Source organism: Phascolarctos cinereus, unplaced genomic scaffold (genome assembly GCF_003287225.1).
Source record: "Phascolarctos cinereus isolate Bilbo 61053 unplaced genomic scaffold, phaCin_HiC Scaffold_5;HRSCAF=322, whole genome shotgun sequence".
Taxonomy (NCBI): Eukaryota; Metazoa; Chordata; class Mammalia; order Diprotodontia; family Phascolarctidae; genus Phascolarctos; species Phascolarctos cinereus.
This window is the reverse complement of record NW_027555958.1, coordinates 260,346,088-260,359,740: the sequence shown is the minus strand read 5'-3', so window position 1 is coordinate 260,359,740 and position 13,653 is coordinate 260,346,088. Positions and strand designations below refer to the sequence as shown.

Here is a 13,653-nt window from a genome sequence, read left to right as displayed (position 1 = left end):
TGGCTGATCAGACTAATATAAGTTTGGAAGGCTCCACCACAGGGTAGGCACAAATAGTCCATGTGAACACTTGGAGTGGAGTCTCTACATTTGCACATCTCATGTTTCTTTTGAGCTGCTGCAATTCTGCTTTGTTCACAGACCACAAACCCTTCTTTGATGAGGGCATACCATGCTGGGCTGTCCTGTGCAAGTGTCTCCCATGTCACACAATCAGTTCCAAAGGTCTTCGGAGGCTAAAAACACAAGGGCCAGGTGAACAGAGGCAGTGTTCCCCTACACTCTGAACTGGTTAGTCTTGTCATCTTTGTTCTGTGCACCACATTTCATGAGGGTCACTGACAAACTAGACAGGCTAGAGAGGGCAATACTGGTGATGAGCAATCTGAAAACACTGCAAGGGGGAGCCCTCGATGTAAAACTGGAAATTGCAGGTAAGGTAGTTGGGTAAAGCTGCTTTTTCCACAAAGAGCCTGTCCCTACAGGCCAAGACACAAGAAGCTGGCTGCCTGCCCACACAACCACGGCCGCTGGCATCTCTGCGTAGCTGGGCTCCATCTCATCATTTCTTAAGACACAATAATATTCCATTACATTCACATACAATAATTTATTCACCTAACGTATAAAGAGATGCTATATTTTTTATACATATGGGTCCTTTTCTTCTTTCTTTGATTTCTAGAATATAGGCCTAGTAGTGGCATTGTTGGGTCAAAGGGTGTGCAAAGTTTAATAGCTTTCTGAATCTCTTTTATATTTATATATACAAATATACATTACATATTATATATGTACATATGTATATATATTTCATATATATGCAAAAAGTTCAAATTATGTTAAAAAAGATTCTCAATTATTAATAACCCTTTGATCCAGCAACCCCACCTAGGTAGCAAGGATGTCAATGACAGGAAGGTTTTGTAACTTTTTCTTATAACAAATTCAGAGCTCCACCAACAGTTTATTCATATTTGTATCTTCCCATAACCCCTGTAATATTGTTCATTTCCATTTTTATCACTTTTGCTAATTTGATTGATATGAGATGAAGCCTCTGAGTTGATTTAGTGATCTAGAGTGGTCTTTTATGTGACTATTGATAGTGTGCAGTTATTCTGGAAAATTCTTATAGAGGCAAGATGGTAACATTAGCTCTGTAGTGAGATGAATAAGAACTTGAGAGACAGAGTTTCTGAGTAATTAATAATCAATTTATTAATTAGGCTAGCCAGCAATCAATAAATTAATGGTCTGTGGTTTCTCTCAGTAACTGGAGACCCCGAGGGAGACCCTGAAATGCCTTCTGAAAGAGAACTTGCCCAACAAGGAAAATCAACCCTGATTGATGGACATTTAATGAAGAGCTGGGCTAAAAGTCTTTAGCTCCTTCTGCTGAAAATGTGGCTTGTTTATGAGATTTAGCAGCCTCAAAGCATCCTGCCGGGGAAGCCATCTTCATCCAGATCACTGTAGCTAGTATTCTCCTTCATGTGCTGGGTTGCTCTGAACTATAATGGAGGAGAACAAGGACAGGGAGTTCCTCTTCCAGGCAAAGGACTGGATTCTGTTTATACTCTAAACAGAAATTAGATCTCACAGTTGAATTGGGGTCCTGCACAACTAAGGAGTGTGTGCCTTGAGGGATAAAAGTGCATCTCATCACTCAGCCATGCCCTTTAGAATCTTACTGACCTTTTCAGGAGATGGATTTTAACAGAAATAAGAGGAAAAAAGGTAGATCACAAATTATAGTTAGTTATTAATAAATAGTATAATATTAACTTATCTTATTAGTTAGAATGAATAATAAATAATTAATTTATAATGAATGAATGCCCAATTGAATAAGACATTTATTAAGCACTTACTTTGTGCAGAGTTCTGTGTGAGAGCTTAGGATACAAGTAGAAAAGTGAAACAGTCCCTGCTTTCAAGAAGCTCACATTTTAATGGGTGAGATAACACCAGCTACAAACTGTCAGATGGAAAAGTGCCATTGTCCTTAAGCTGTGTCAAAACAAAGTTTTGAAGCCTCTTCTTTAATGTCATTTCCACTGATAAAATGGTATCAGTTTCTGATGTTGAGCCATTTATCAATGCCAAAGACTTTGGTAATAAGAATTTTCTTTTTTGGACCTTCAGTTGCTTGGCTGTAGCACCTGCAGGAGCTGTTGCTAGGCTGCATCTCCAGAGGGGTTGCTTTCTAGCATGATGGCTGAGTTAGCAACATAGCCCATTCCCAACACTCTTGGGTTCAGGGGCCCAGTGGTCATCAGAGTCGATGGTGGGATGATAATGATCAGGGTATTGGTGATAGCACATGATTCCTCCTATCTCTTTCAGGGAGCCTTGCTACTTGAGGTAGGCTGGGTTGCCTGCCCTTTGTGTGGCAGTTGTTTGGCCTTAGGAGCTGCTTCCAGAGAAGGCAGTGAAGAGAGCTGGAAGCAATACCAGTAACCTGCACTGTGCTCCATTAGGAGGGATCCTTTTCTTATCTGACTATTGGTAGCATTTGTTCAGCAGTTGTTAATGAGGATAGTGGGCACCACCCTCAGTCTCAGGCTGAGCTGGAAGGAGATCTGGTAGTTTGAGGGATGCTTCTATTCCCATAAGTTCTTGGGTTCAGGGTCCTAAGCTGTCTCCATTAGGGTCTGAAGGGAGATGGTGTTCAAGGTAGTGAGGGTGACCTCGTATGTCCTGTAAATGCTGCCACCTGTCTCTCCCTCAGGGTGCCTTACTGCCTCAGCTAAGTTGGCTTGCCTGCCATGTGTGTGACAGTTGGTTAACTGTTGGTAAGGATGACTGGCCTTGTTACCACAGGAGCAGTTTTCTTGAATGATGAGTATGAAGGCTGAGCTGGAAGCAGGACTGGTAGTCTAGGGGGTGCTGCCACCCCCAGGGCTCCTTTGCAATCAGAGAAAATAAGTTCAAATCTCACTTCTGATAATTACAATTTCTTTGATCTCACAAGTCATTTAGCCTATGGGGTCCATATTTCCTCATTTATAAAAGAAGATCACTTTTGAGGTCCTTTCTGACTCTGAATCTGTAATGCTGTTATCTAAATAATTTGTCCACTATTGGGGAAGAATGCTCTTCATCCTATATTTTTGTGCAGGTTCCTATTAGATCAAGATTCTTTCCTCCTTAGATAGGGTTCTCTTATTATAGCTATATTAATTTTTGTGTGCAAAAGATTTTAAAGGAGGAGGCAGAGTCAACATGGTGGCATGAGAGGTCACAACTGCCCAAACTCCCCAAAAACCTCTCCTGCAGCAACCACAGAAAAATCAACAACCAAATTCTTATCTGTGAATCCAAGAAAAAGTCACAGTGAGTCATTTTTCCAGCACAGGGCAGCTTAGGAAAATAGAGAAGTCTATGGACACTGAAGTAGGGGCAGGTCAGGAGCATAGCATAGAAGAAGGAGCACTAGGGGGTAGTGTTGGCATTAGTGGCAGGGAGCAGCGTGGTGCCCAGAGATGTTTATAGGGACTAAAAATCTGGGTAGAAAGAGATCCCAGGGCACCCTTGTCCTAGTACTAGGTATAGGATCAGTGGCATTTGACAGCTCTTTTGCCCATTACCCAGTTCTAGGTCACAGTTCTAGAGCACAGAGAATAGTTGTAGTCTACCAGCTGTCCCATGTTACCCAGGTCTGGATCACTGTTTCAAGGCAGAGAGGAACAGTTTGTCATGACTGTGAGAGAGCAGGGGCCCTATCTGTAAAAGGAATTCAGTAAAAGAACCAGAGTACAGAGCAGGAATGCAGATCTCTCCATGGATCACACCAAGTAGGAAGCACTAAAAATATACAGATCCCTAGATTGAGCAGTGAAAGCAGTAGGACATAAAAGATAGACCAGGTAATCATCCTACCATAGGTGAGCAGAACCCAACTCTAACATAAAGTCCAAAGTCAAGAAGTAGGCTGAAAAATGAGCAAATACAAACTTGACCATAAAAATCTACTGTAGTAAGAGGGAAACTCAAGACACAAATACAGAAAAAGACAGTGACTTTAAAACATCTGCAAGCAGAGCCTCAAAGAAGAATCTAGATTGGACACAACCTCAACAAGGATTCCTAAAAGAGCGAATAAGAGATAAAAAAGAGCAAAAAAAATTGATTTAAAAAATCATATAAGAGCAGTAGAGGAAAAATTGGGAAAGGAAATGAGAGAAATCCAAGAAAATTATGAAAAGAGAATTACCACCTTCTTAAAAAGAGGCACCGAAAAATACTGATCAAAATAACTTCTTAAAAATCAGAACTGTCGAAATGGTGAAAGAGGCATAAAACCTCTTTGAAGAAAAGAGTTGGTCAAATGGAAACTAATAATTTCATGAGTTATCAAGAAACAATGAAACAGTCAGAGGACTAAAAAAAGTAGAAGAAAATGTGAAATATCTCAAAGGAAAAACAACTGACGTAGAAAATAGATCAAAGAAAGGAAATTTAAGAATTACTAGACTACCTGAAAGCCATCAGCAAAAAGAGTCTTGACAATCATATTTCAAAAAATTATAATGCAACATTGCCCAGATATCTTAGAACCAGAGGACAAAGTAGAAATTGAGAGAATTCACTGGTTACTTCCTAACAGAAATCCAAAAATGAAAACTCCTAGGACTATCATAGCTAAAATTCAGGTCAAGGAGAAAAGACCACAAGCATCCAGAAAGAAATGACTCAAATACCATGGAGGCACAGTCAGGATCACACAAGATTTACCAACTTCACCATAAAGGAGTGGAAGGCTTGTAATATGATATCCTGGAAGGCAAAGGAGTTAGGATTACAACCAAAAATAACTTATTCGGCAAAACTGAGTATAATGCTACAGGGAAAAAAATGGACCTTTAATGAAATGGAGACTTCCAAGAGGGCTTTTCCTGATGAAAAGAGTAGAGCTCAATAGAAAATCTGATATTCAAACACAAGACTCAAGAGAACCTGGTTAAGTTGCGTATATTGCTGTATGGGAAGATGATACATGTAATCCTTAAGACTTTATCGTCATTAGGGCAGTTAGAAGGAAATCTACTTAAAGGTCATTGATGTGATTCTGTTATGTTGGGATGAATGGGGAAATTATCTTATATGTTATTTGTCCTTCGTTTTCAAAGAGGACCAGTGGTGTCACAGGTGGTATTTTGACTTGCATGTGAATTGGATTTAAGTGAGGCAGAATTGTATAGTCATCAGCCTCACTTTCTTTTCCTGAGTCATCAAAGTCCATTGGCAAGACAAAAGTCGAGACAGCTGGCAATGGCCCACAATGCAGTGGCTGACCTTGGCATCTTTGATCCTGACCAAGGTGTAAGCAGTCCACAGCACCTTCTTTAACCACCTTTGTGGCCTTTGGAACAAATTTTTCTCATCTACCTCTTCCACTAGGGAAAGTCTTCACAAGCTTGGGGTAAACCCACTGACAGGTTAGAGGCCTGTCAGTTACCCTCAATCTGGGTTAGTCTGTCTGCCGAGATGGTTTACCAGGGTGTGGCCACTGGGCATGCTACAGCTTCTTGGAGGTAAGAGTTGGGTGAAGGTGGATACCAAAAGTAGATGAATAAAAGTCTCAGCAAGCCCTCAAACTATAGGTACTACTCCTCCCTGAATATTCCATACACCCCTATGTCACATGAAAGAAGAGGGCAAGGAAGAGTTTATATAATGGAGGGGGAAATGTATGGAGGGAGTGAGTATACCTTGAACTTGACTCTCATCTGAAGTGATTCAAACAGTGAAGAATATGTATGTGCATATGTATATGAGGATATATATACATACATATGTGTGTGTACACACATATATGTATGTAGATGTAGATCTACATACAAAGTTGGGTATAGAAATTCATCTTACCCAACAGGGAAGTAGGAAGGGGAGGGGCTAAGAAAGAGGGATAGGGAGAAGATGGAGAGTAGATTAAGGGAGGCAGTGGTCAGAAGTAAAACAGACTTTGGAGATATAGGGTGAAAAAGAGAAGAATAAATAAAATATAATGGAGGGAAAACATACAGCAGTCATAACTGTGAATTTGAATGGGATGAACTTACCCCTAAAATTAAAGAGGAGAGCAGAATGGATTAGAACCCTGAATCCATGGATATATTGTCTCCACACAGAACTTAAAACAAGGATATGGAGTAATCTGTTGTGCTTTAGCTGAAGTAAAAAGTGTGGGGGTAGCAATTATGATCTCAAAAAAAATTTTTTTAAATAGACCTAATTAAAAGAGATAATCAAGGAAACTACATTTTGCTGAGAGCTATCATAGACAATGGTATGGCATCCAAAATTTTTTAAAATTAATTTATTTTGATTTATCAACAGTCACTTCTATAAGCTTTTGAGTTTTGAATTTTTCCCCTCCTCCTCCTTCTCCTCTCTCCCCAAGACGGAATGCAATCTGATGTAGGCTATATATATCTATATCTATATCTATATCTATATCTATATCTATATCTATATCTATATCTATATCTATATCTATATCTATATCTACATATATATGTATATATACGTAGATATAGATATAGATATAGATATAGATATGTATATCTATATACATTCCTATTAAACATATTTTCACATTAGTGATGTTGTAAGGAAGAATTAGAACCAATAGGAGGAACGACAAGAAAGAGAAAACAAAACAAAATGGAAGAAAAAATAGCAAATAGTATGCTTCGATCTGCATTCAAACTCCATAGTTCTCTCTTTGGATGTGAATAGCATTTTCCATCATGAGGTCTTTGAAGATGTCTTAGATCCCTGCATTGTTGAGGAGGGCTAAGTCTATCAATGTTAGTCATTGTACAACATGGCTGTTACTGTGTACAATGTTCTCGTGGTTCTGCTCACTTCACTCAGCATCAGTCCATACAAGTCTTTCGAGGTTTTTCTGAAGTCCACTTGCTCATCATTTCTTATAACACAATAGTATTCCATAACATTCGTATACTACAACTTATTCAGCCATTCCCCAATTGATGGGCATCCTCTCAATTTCCAATTCTTTGCCACCACAAAAAGCTGCTATAAATATTTTTGTATATGTGGGTCCTTTTCCCATTTTTACGATCTCTTTGGGATACAGCCCTAGAAATGCTATTGCTGGGTCAAAGGGTGGCATCCAGGTTCTTGAAGAAAAGGGTAAAGAGTTACAAGAGGAAATAGATAATACAACTATACTAGTGGGGGACTTCAGTTTACCCCTCTCAGACCTAGATACATTCAACCATAAAATAAATAAGAAGGAAGTTAAAGAGATAGAATAGAATAGAGATTGAATATAATTTTAGAAAGGTTAAATATGATAGGCCTCTGGAGAATATTGAATGGAAAAGAAGAGTATACTTTTATCTCAATTGTACGTGGCATCTTCATAAAAATTGATGATGTGTTTAGAAAATAAAAACTTAATTAGCAAATGTACTAAAGCAGAAATATCATGTGTACCTTTTTTGGACCATAATGCAATACAATGCCTACTATATGCCAGACACTGTGCTGTGTGCTGGGGATACAAAACATCTGCCATTTTGTTGACTTCTAACATGTTTCATGACTTTTCAGGACTTGGCTAGCCCCTGGCAGAGAATTAGGAGTGGTCAATACTTTTTGCATCTACCATCTCATTTCCATTTTCACTGTAGCCACCCTACTTCAGGCCCTCATTTCTTCTTGTTTAGGGTATAATAATAGCCTCCTTACTGATGTCGCTGCCTCTCTCTGGTCTATACCCTCTGCAGGAACCCCTTCACAGGGCTGTCTCAATAATCTTCCTAATGCACTAGACTGTAAACCTTTATTGGGATCCTATTGCCTATACAGTAATGTATAAACTCCTGATCCTGCCTTTCAAGGCTCTCTATAATCTTAATCCTAAGTACTTTTTCAGTGCTATCACATACAACTCCCTGTTAACACACATTACATTTCATTTTTCTCATTCTTCTCTCTTGTTTCTTTGCCTTTGTTAAGATTGTTCCTTTTATCTGGAATTGACTCTCCCCTTGTTCAATTTGGACTTTTTCTTCAAAGTCCATTTCAGGTGCCATTCCCTTCAGGGAGGCCTTTCCTAAGAAGTTGCATGGAGGAAAAACATTTTCTCTGGAGTTAGAGGACTGGAGTTCAGATTCTTACTCTTCCACTTACCTCAGGTATGAGCGTGGGCAAATTATTTAACCCATCTGGGCCACATTTCCTTGATCCATAAAATAAGGAGGTTGGACTAGATGGCTTATAAGGTCCTTTCCAGCAATATATCTGTGATTCTATGGTTCTTCTCAGGTGTGAGTGGATCTCTCCTTAAATTTCTCATAATACTTTTTTTTTATTGATGACTTTAGCTTTGACATCACTTTCATTTCTGAATATGGTCTTATGATTTCCCTACTGAACAAGCCTTTCCTTTTAAAGGGATTCTATACTGTGGACATTTTAGTATTTATAGAATGGTTTTTGACATCTTAGCCATCAGAACTATATTGGAGATAGTTGGTGGAAAGATGTTTTGCCTCAATTGACAGTTTCCCCTACTCAAGCTAATTTGATTTTTTTTGTAAAAGCTATTCAATTTCATTTAGTAGGCATTGTCTATTTCATCTTTTATGATGTGTGATCTCTCCCTTTGTTTAAGACTTCTTCCTTAACTATAATGGCTAAAATTACTTATATCTGTTACAATCAAAATGAAATAAACTGAGGCACAAAATTCTGAGCATGATCAATATATCAGTAAAGTGTGCCAATAAATAGGATCTCAGCTTCCTCAGCAAAGCTAAGACCCCAAACTAAGGAGATATCTCTTCTTTATAGTTTTGGGGAGTACAGAAAAAAGAGCAGGACTTCATAAGTGAGGAACAAATTATGATTGGTTAAAAGAGCTCAACATCATGAATGGTGAAATCAATGATGGTTACAGAGCAGAGGCATGGGGGACAATAGGAAATTGAGAATGATGAGTTAGCTCCTGTGACTAAGAAATGTTCATTGTTTGAGTCCACCTGGAAGGTATGAGATAGTGGACCAGATTTCTTTGGATAGCAAAACTGACATCCTTGAAGGTTGGTGTAGATACTCAACCAGAATCCTTGATGTCCATCTGCAGCTTTCAAAGGTAACAGATTTCTTTGAGGCAAGTTATTAACAAGAGAGACTTAAAAAATTTTTTTTTTAAATTGTTTCTTTTTCTTTTGACTTTTAAACTTAACTCATTACAGTCTAGCCAAATTCTTAACTAAGTTCAGAGAAAAACTTCCATGTTTTAGGTAGTTATAGGACAAAGTCAACTAATTGTAAGCTTGGTGGTGTTGTTTAGTCATTTTTCAGTTGTGTGTGAATCTTTGTGATCCAGTTTAGGGGCAAAGATACTGGAGTAGTTTGCTATTTCCTTCTCCAGTTATTTTAGAAATGAGAAAACTGAGGGCAGAAAGGGTTAAGTGGCTTGCTCAGGGTCCCACAGCTAGTAATTGTCTAAAGCTGTATTTGAACTCCAGTCTTTGTAACTCCAGGCCTGGCACTCTATCTGTTGTACCACCTACCTGCCTAACTGTAAACAGGACCAATTGAAAGGTGATACCAAATCAGCCTGATTATTTCATATCCTTTATCTTCCAATTAAAAAAATCTAATTGATATATTTTGAGGGGTTTTTTTTGCATAACTTTCATCTTGAAATGTATCTCTCCATTTACCTGAGAGCCATCTCTTATATGAGGTGTTTGAGGAGAAGGGGAGGGGAAGGTGTGTGGAGAGCGAGAAAAGGGTGAGTAAAGGGAGAAAACCAACCCATTATCTCAGGCTGACAGTGAATTTACAGTGCTCTCTCTATATTTTTCCCACTTCTGCAAAGAAGAAAAGGAAGAACATTATCTTCTCTCTTCTTTGGGGCCAAGGTTGATCATTATGATTACACGAAGTTCAGTTTGGAGTTAGTTTTATTATTGTCCTTTCCATTAAACATTTTTGTCATTGTGGTGTATGTTCTTTTCCATATTCTGCTTCACTTTATATCAGTTCATATAAATCTTCCCATGCTTCTGTATTTTTTATTATTGGTTTCTTATTCCAATGCATTTGAGTACCGAAATTTGTTCAGCCTCATAATCTTCTCATAGGTTTATGCTATCCCTAAGGATTCCAACAACCCCTTTCTATCTGTAGGACAATAGACTTTTCAAATAGTTAATTTCCCAGGCCCAAGTGTGGTCCTATTCTCTCTTTAAAGGTAAAATGTCTTTAAAGGTCATCTCTTTACCCAAGGGAGCATTCATCACCATGAAAGTCAAAGCTCTTTCCTTTCTCCCCATTTCAATCCTTTCCCCTCTCTTCCCATCTAACCCACTGTTTACTTGTCTCTGAGACCATAGAGATCACTATCTCTTCAATGCTAGTTTTTTATTTGACTGGCACATCACACAGTCCTCTATATACCTTGATGCCTCCTCTTTTTCATATAACTTGTCATGTTGTAATGTGGTTCCACAAATCCACTGCCCCCCCCCAAAAAAAACCCAAAAACCCAGCAACATTGATTAATCTATAGGCAAAATCTTGCTGGGTTCCATACGTAGTGCCCCATCTGCCTTTTCATTGTTACTTCTAACAGATTTCTGTCTTTACTACTGGATCCTTGTGAAAAGGTAATCAGAAGAGGATTTAGATCTGTAGTGAGTTGTGTATTTAGGGACAGGGAAAGAAAGGGGAAGCCCTGCCCATAGGACAGTGTTCTCTCTGATACCTGCAGTAATTAGCATTGTTTTGGGATTGAAACACAATGGAAAAGGGGAATCTATGAGGCAAGCCCCACAAATCAATGGCAGAAACTGCCTAGGTGGGAGAGACTAGAATGGATGCCTTGGAAGCTTTGAATGTATGAGGAAAAGAGAGTGACCAGATAGTTATGGGCATCGTGAATCAGAATGAAGGTCTAGATTAGACTGAAAGAGAGAGTAGATAATGAAGAGAACGAGAGAAATCTTTTTGGTTTGTACAAAAACTTTTCAATTTAATGTAATCAAAATTATCCATTTTGCTGTTCATAATGGTCTCTATCTCTTGTTTGGTCATGAATTCTTCTGTTCTCCATAGATCTGATAAGTAAACTATTCCTTGTTCTCCCTGTTTACTTATGGTATCAGCCTTTATATCTAAGTCATGAACCCATTTTGACTTTATTTTGGTATGTGGTGTGAGATTTGGGTCTATGCCTAGTTTCTGCCATACTCTTTTCCAGTTTTCCCAGCAGTTTTTTTCAAATTGGGTTCTAATCCCAGAAGCTGGGGTCTTTGGGTTTATCAAATAATAGATTACTATAGTGAGAAATCTTTTTGGAAAAGAGCACAAAAAATGAATAAAAAAACCTAATGAACAATATTAAGAAAGAGAGAAGTGGGAATTCTGCTTGATTAACTGAGAGGAAAAATGGAGGTAAAGATTTATATAACCATTTAAAAGTGGGAGAGAAAAGGGAACTAATAAAACCCTGAAGGCAAAAGAGTAACACATGAGAGGAGGGGATCAGGGTGAGGGGAAGAGAGGCAGTACTAATAGGCCACCTTAAAAAAATTAAAAATCAAAGTGAAATAATTGGAGGAACATAATATGTGTCTATAGCAAAAGATTATAACTTAAAAACACGTAAGACATATAGAAGAAAAAATAAGTAACTTTAAATGTGAATGGATCCAAGAGTGGGGAGCATTCGGCTTTGAGGCCACATGTGGCCTTCTGGGTCTTTGGGTGCAGCCTTTTGACTGAGTCCAAGTTTTACAGAGCAAATCTTTTTATTAAGGGGATTTGTTCTGTGAAGTTTGGATTCAGTCAAAGGGCCACACTTGAGGACCTAGAGTACCACATGTGGCCTTTGAGTCCACAGGTTCCCTACCCCTGGATTAAACAATCCAATAAAACAAAGAAGAGTGACACATTGAATAAGAAAACAAAACCCTACATTCTACTGCTTAGAAAAACATTTTAAAAAGACATAAATAAAATAAAACTGAGGGGATAGAAAGAAATTTACTAGGCATCAAGTGAATGTAGAGTTGGCTAGATGGAAAAGGAGGTACAAAAGCTCACTGAAGAAAATAATTCCTTTAAAGAATTTGTCCACAAATGAAAGCTAATGACTCAATGAGACATCAAGAAACAATAAAACAAAATCAAAAGGAAAAAATAGAAGAAAATGTGAAATATCTCATTAGCAAACCCCCCCCCAAAAAAAAACAACTTACCAGGAAAATAGATCAAGGAGAGATAATTTAAGAGTTATTGGATTACCTGAAAGCCATGATTTAAAAAAAAAAAGCCTAGACATCATCTTTCAAGAAATTATCAAGGAAGACTGCCTTGATATCTTAGAAGCAGAGGGTAAAATAGAAATCTAAATAATCCACCAATTACCTTGAAGGAGATCTCAAAATGAAAACTCCCAGGAATATTAGAGCCAAGTCACAAAGCTCTCAAATTAAGGAGAAAATATTGTAATCATCCAGAAAGAAACAGTTCAAACATTGTGGAGCCACAGATAACAGCAGCTTCTACATTAAAGGATCAGAGGGCTTAGAACATGATATTACAGAAGGCAAAGGAACTAAGATTACAGCCAAGAATCACCTGCCTAGTAAAACTGAGGATAATGTGTCAAGGGGCATATACGGATATTCAGTGAAATAAAGGACTTTCAAGCTTTCCTGATGAAAAGACCAAAGCTGAATAGAAAATAGAAATACAAGACTCAAGAGAAGCGTGGAAAGATCAACAGAAAAGAGAAATCATAAGGGATTCTATAAGATTAAATTATTTACATTCCTACATGGGAAGATGATACTTGTGACTCCTAAGAACTTTCTCATTATTAGGGCCGTTAGAAGGGCATGGTGTGAGTTGATTGTGATGGGATGATTTAAAAAAAAAGGTGACAAAAGAATGCACTGGAAGAAGGGGAGGAGAGATAGATTGGAAGAAGTTATCTCATATAACATAGGCATGAAATGAACTTTTAAAGTGGAGGGGAAGATGGGAGTTTAGTGGATATTGCTCGAACCTTATTCTTATCAGAATTAGCTGAGAGGGAATAACATATGGAATGTATGTATGATGGATATAGAAATCTATCTTGGACTACAGGAAAGTAGGAGGGGAGGGGAGATAAGGGAAGGGGGTGGTTAGTAAAAGGGAGGATGAATTGAGGGAAGCCAAAACAGACTTTTAAGGCAGAGAGAGAGTGTGTGAGAAGGCTAAACAGGGGTGGGGATGGGGAAATAGGATGGAGTTTGTAATCATAACTGTCAATGTGAATGGGATGAATTAACCCATAAAAAATAAGTGGATAGCGGAGTGGATTAAAAACCAGAATCCAACAATATATTGCTTACAAGAAACACACTTGAAACAGATCAACACAGAGAGTAAAAATAAGGGGCTGGAGCAGAATGTATTATGCTTCAGCTGGGGTAAAAAAAAAAGCAGGAGTAGCAGTCATAATCTCAGACAAAACAAAAGCAAAAATCTAATTAAAAGAGATAAGCATGAAAATTACATTTTGCTAAAAGGTACCATAGACAGTTAAGCAATATCAATACTAAACATATTCACCAAATGGTATAGCATTCAAATTTTTAAAGGAAAAGT

The 13,653-nt window shown here is 38.1% G+C and overlaps 1 protein-coding gene across 1 annotated transcript in view; it reads left to right on the top strand.

The window, feature by feature from the left end:
- The window catches only part of COX10 (cytochrome c oxidase assembly factor heme A:farnesyltransferase COX10), a 111,211-nt gene that overhangs the window by 19,583 nt on the left and 77,975 nt on the right, over positions 1 to 13,653 (top strand). The gene's annotated exons all lie outside the window — the stretch shown is intronic.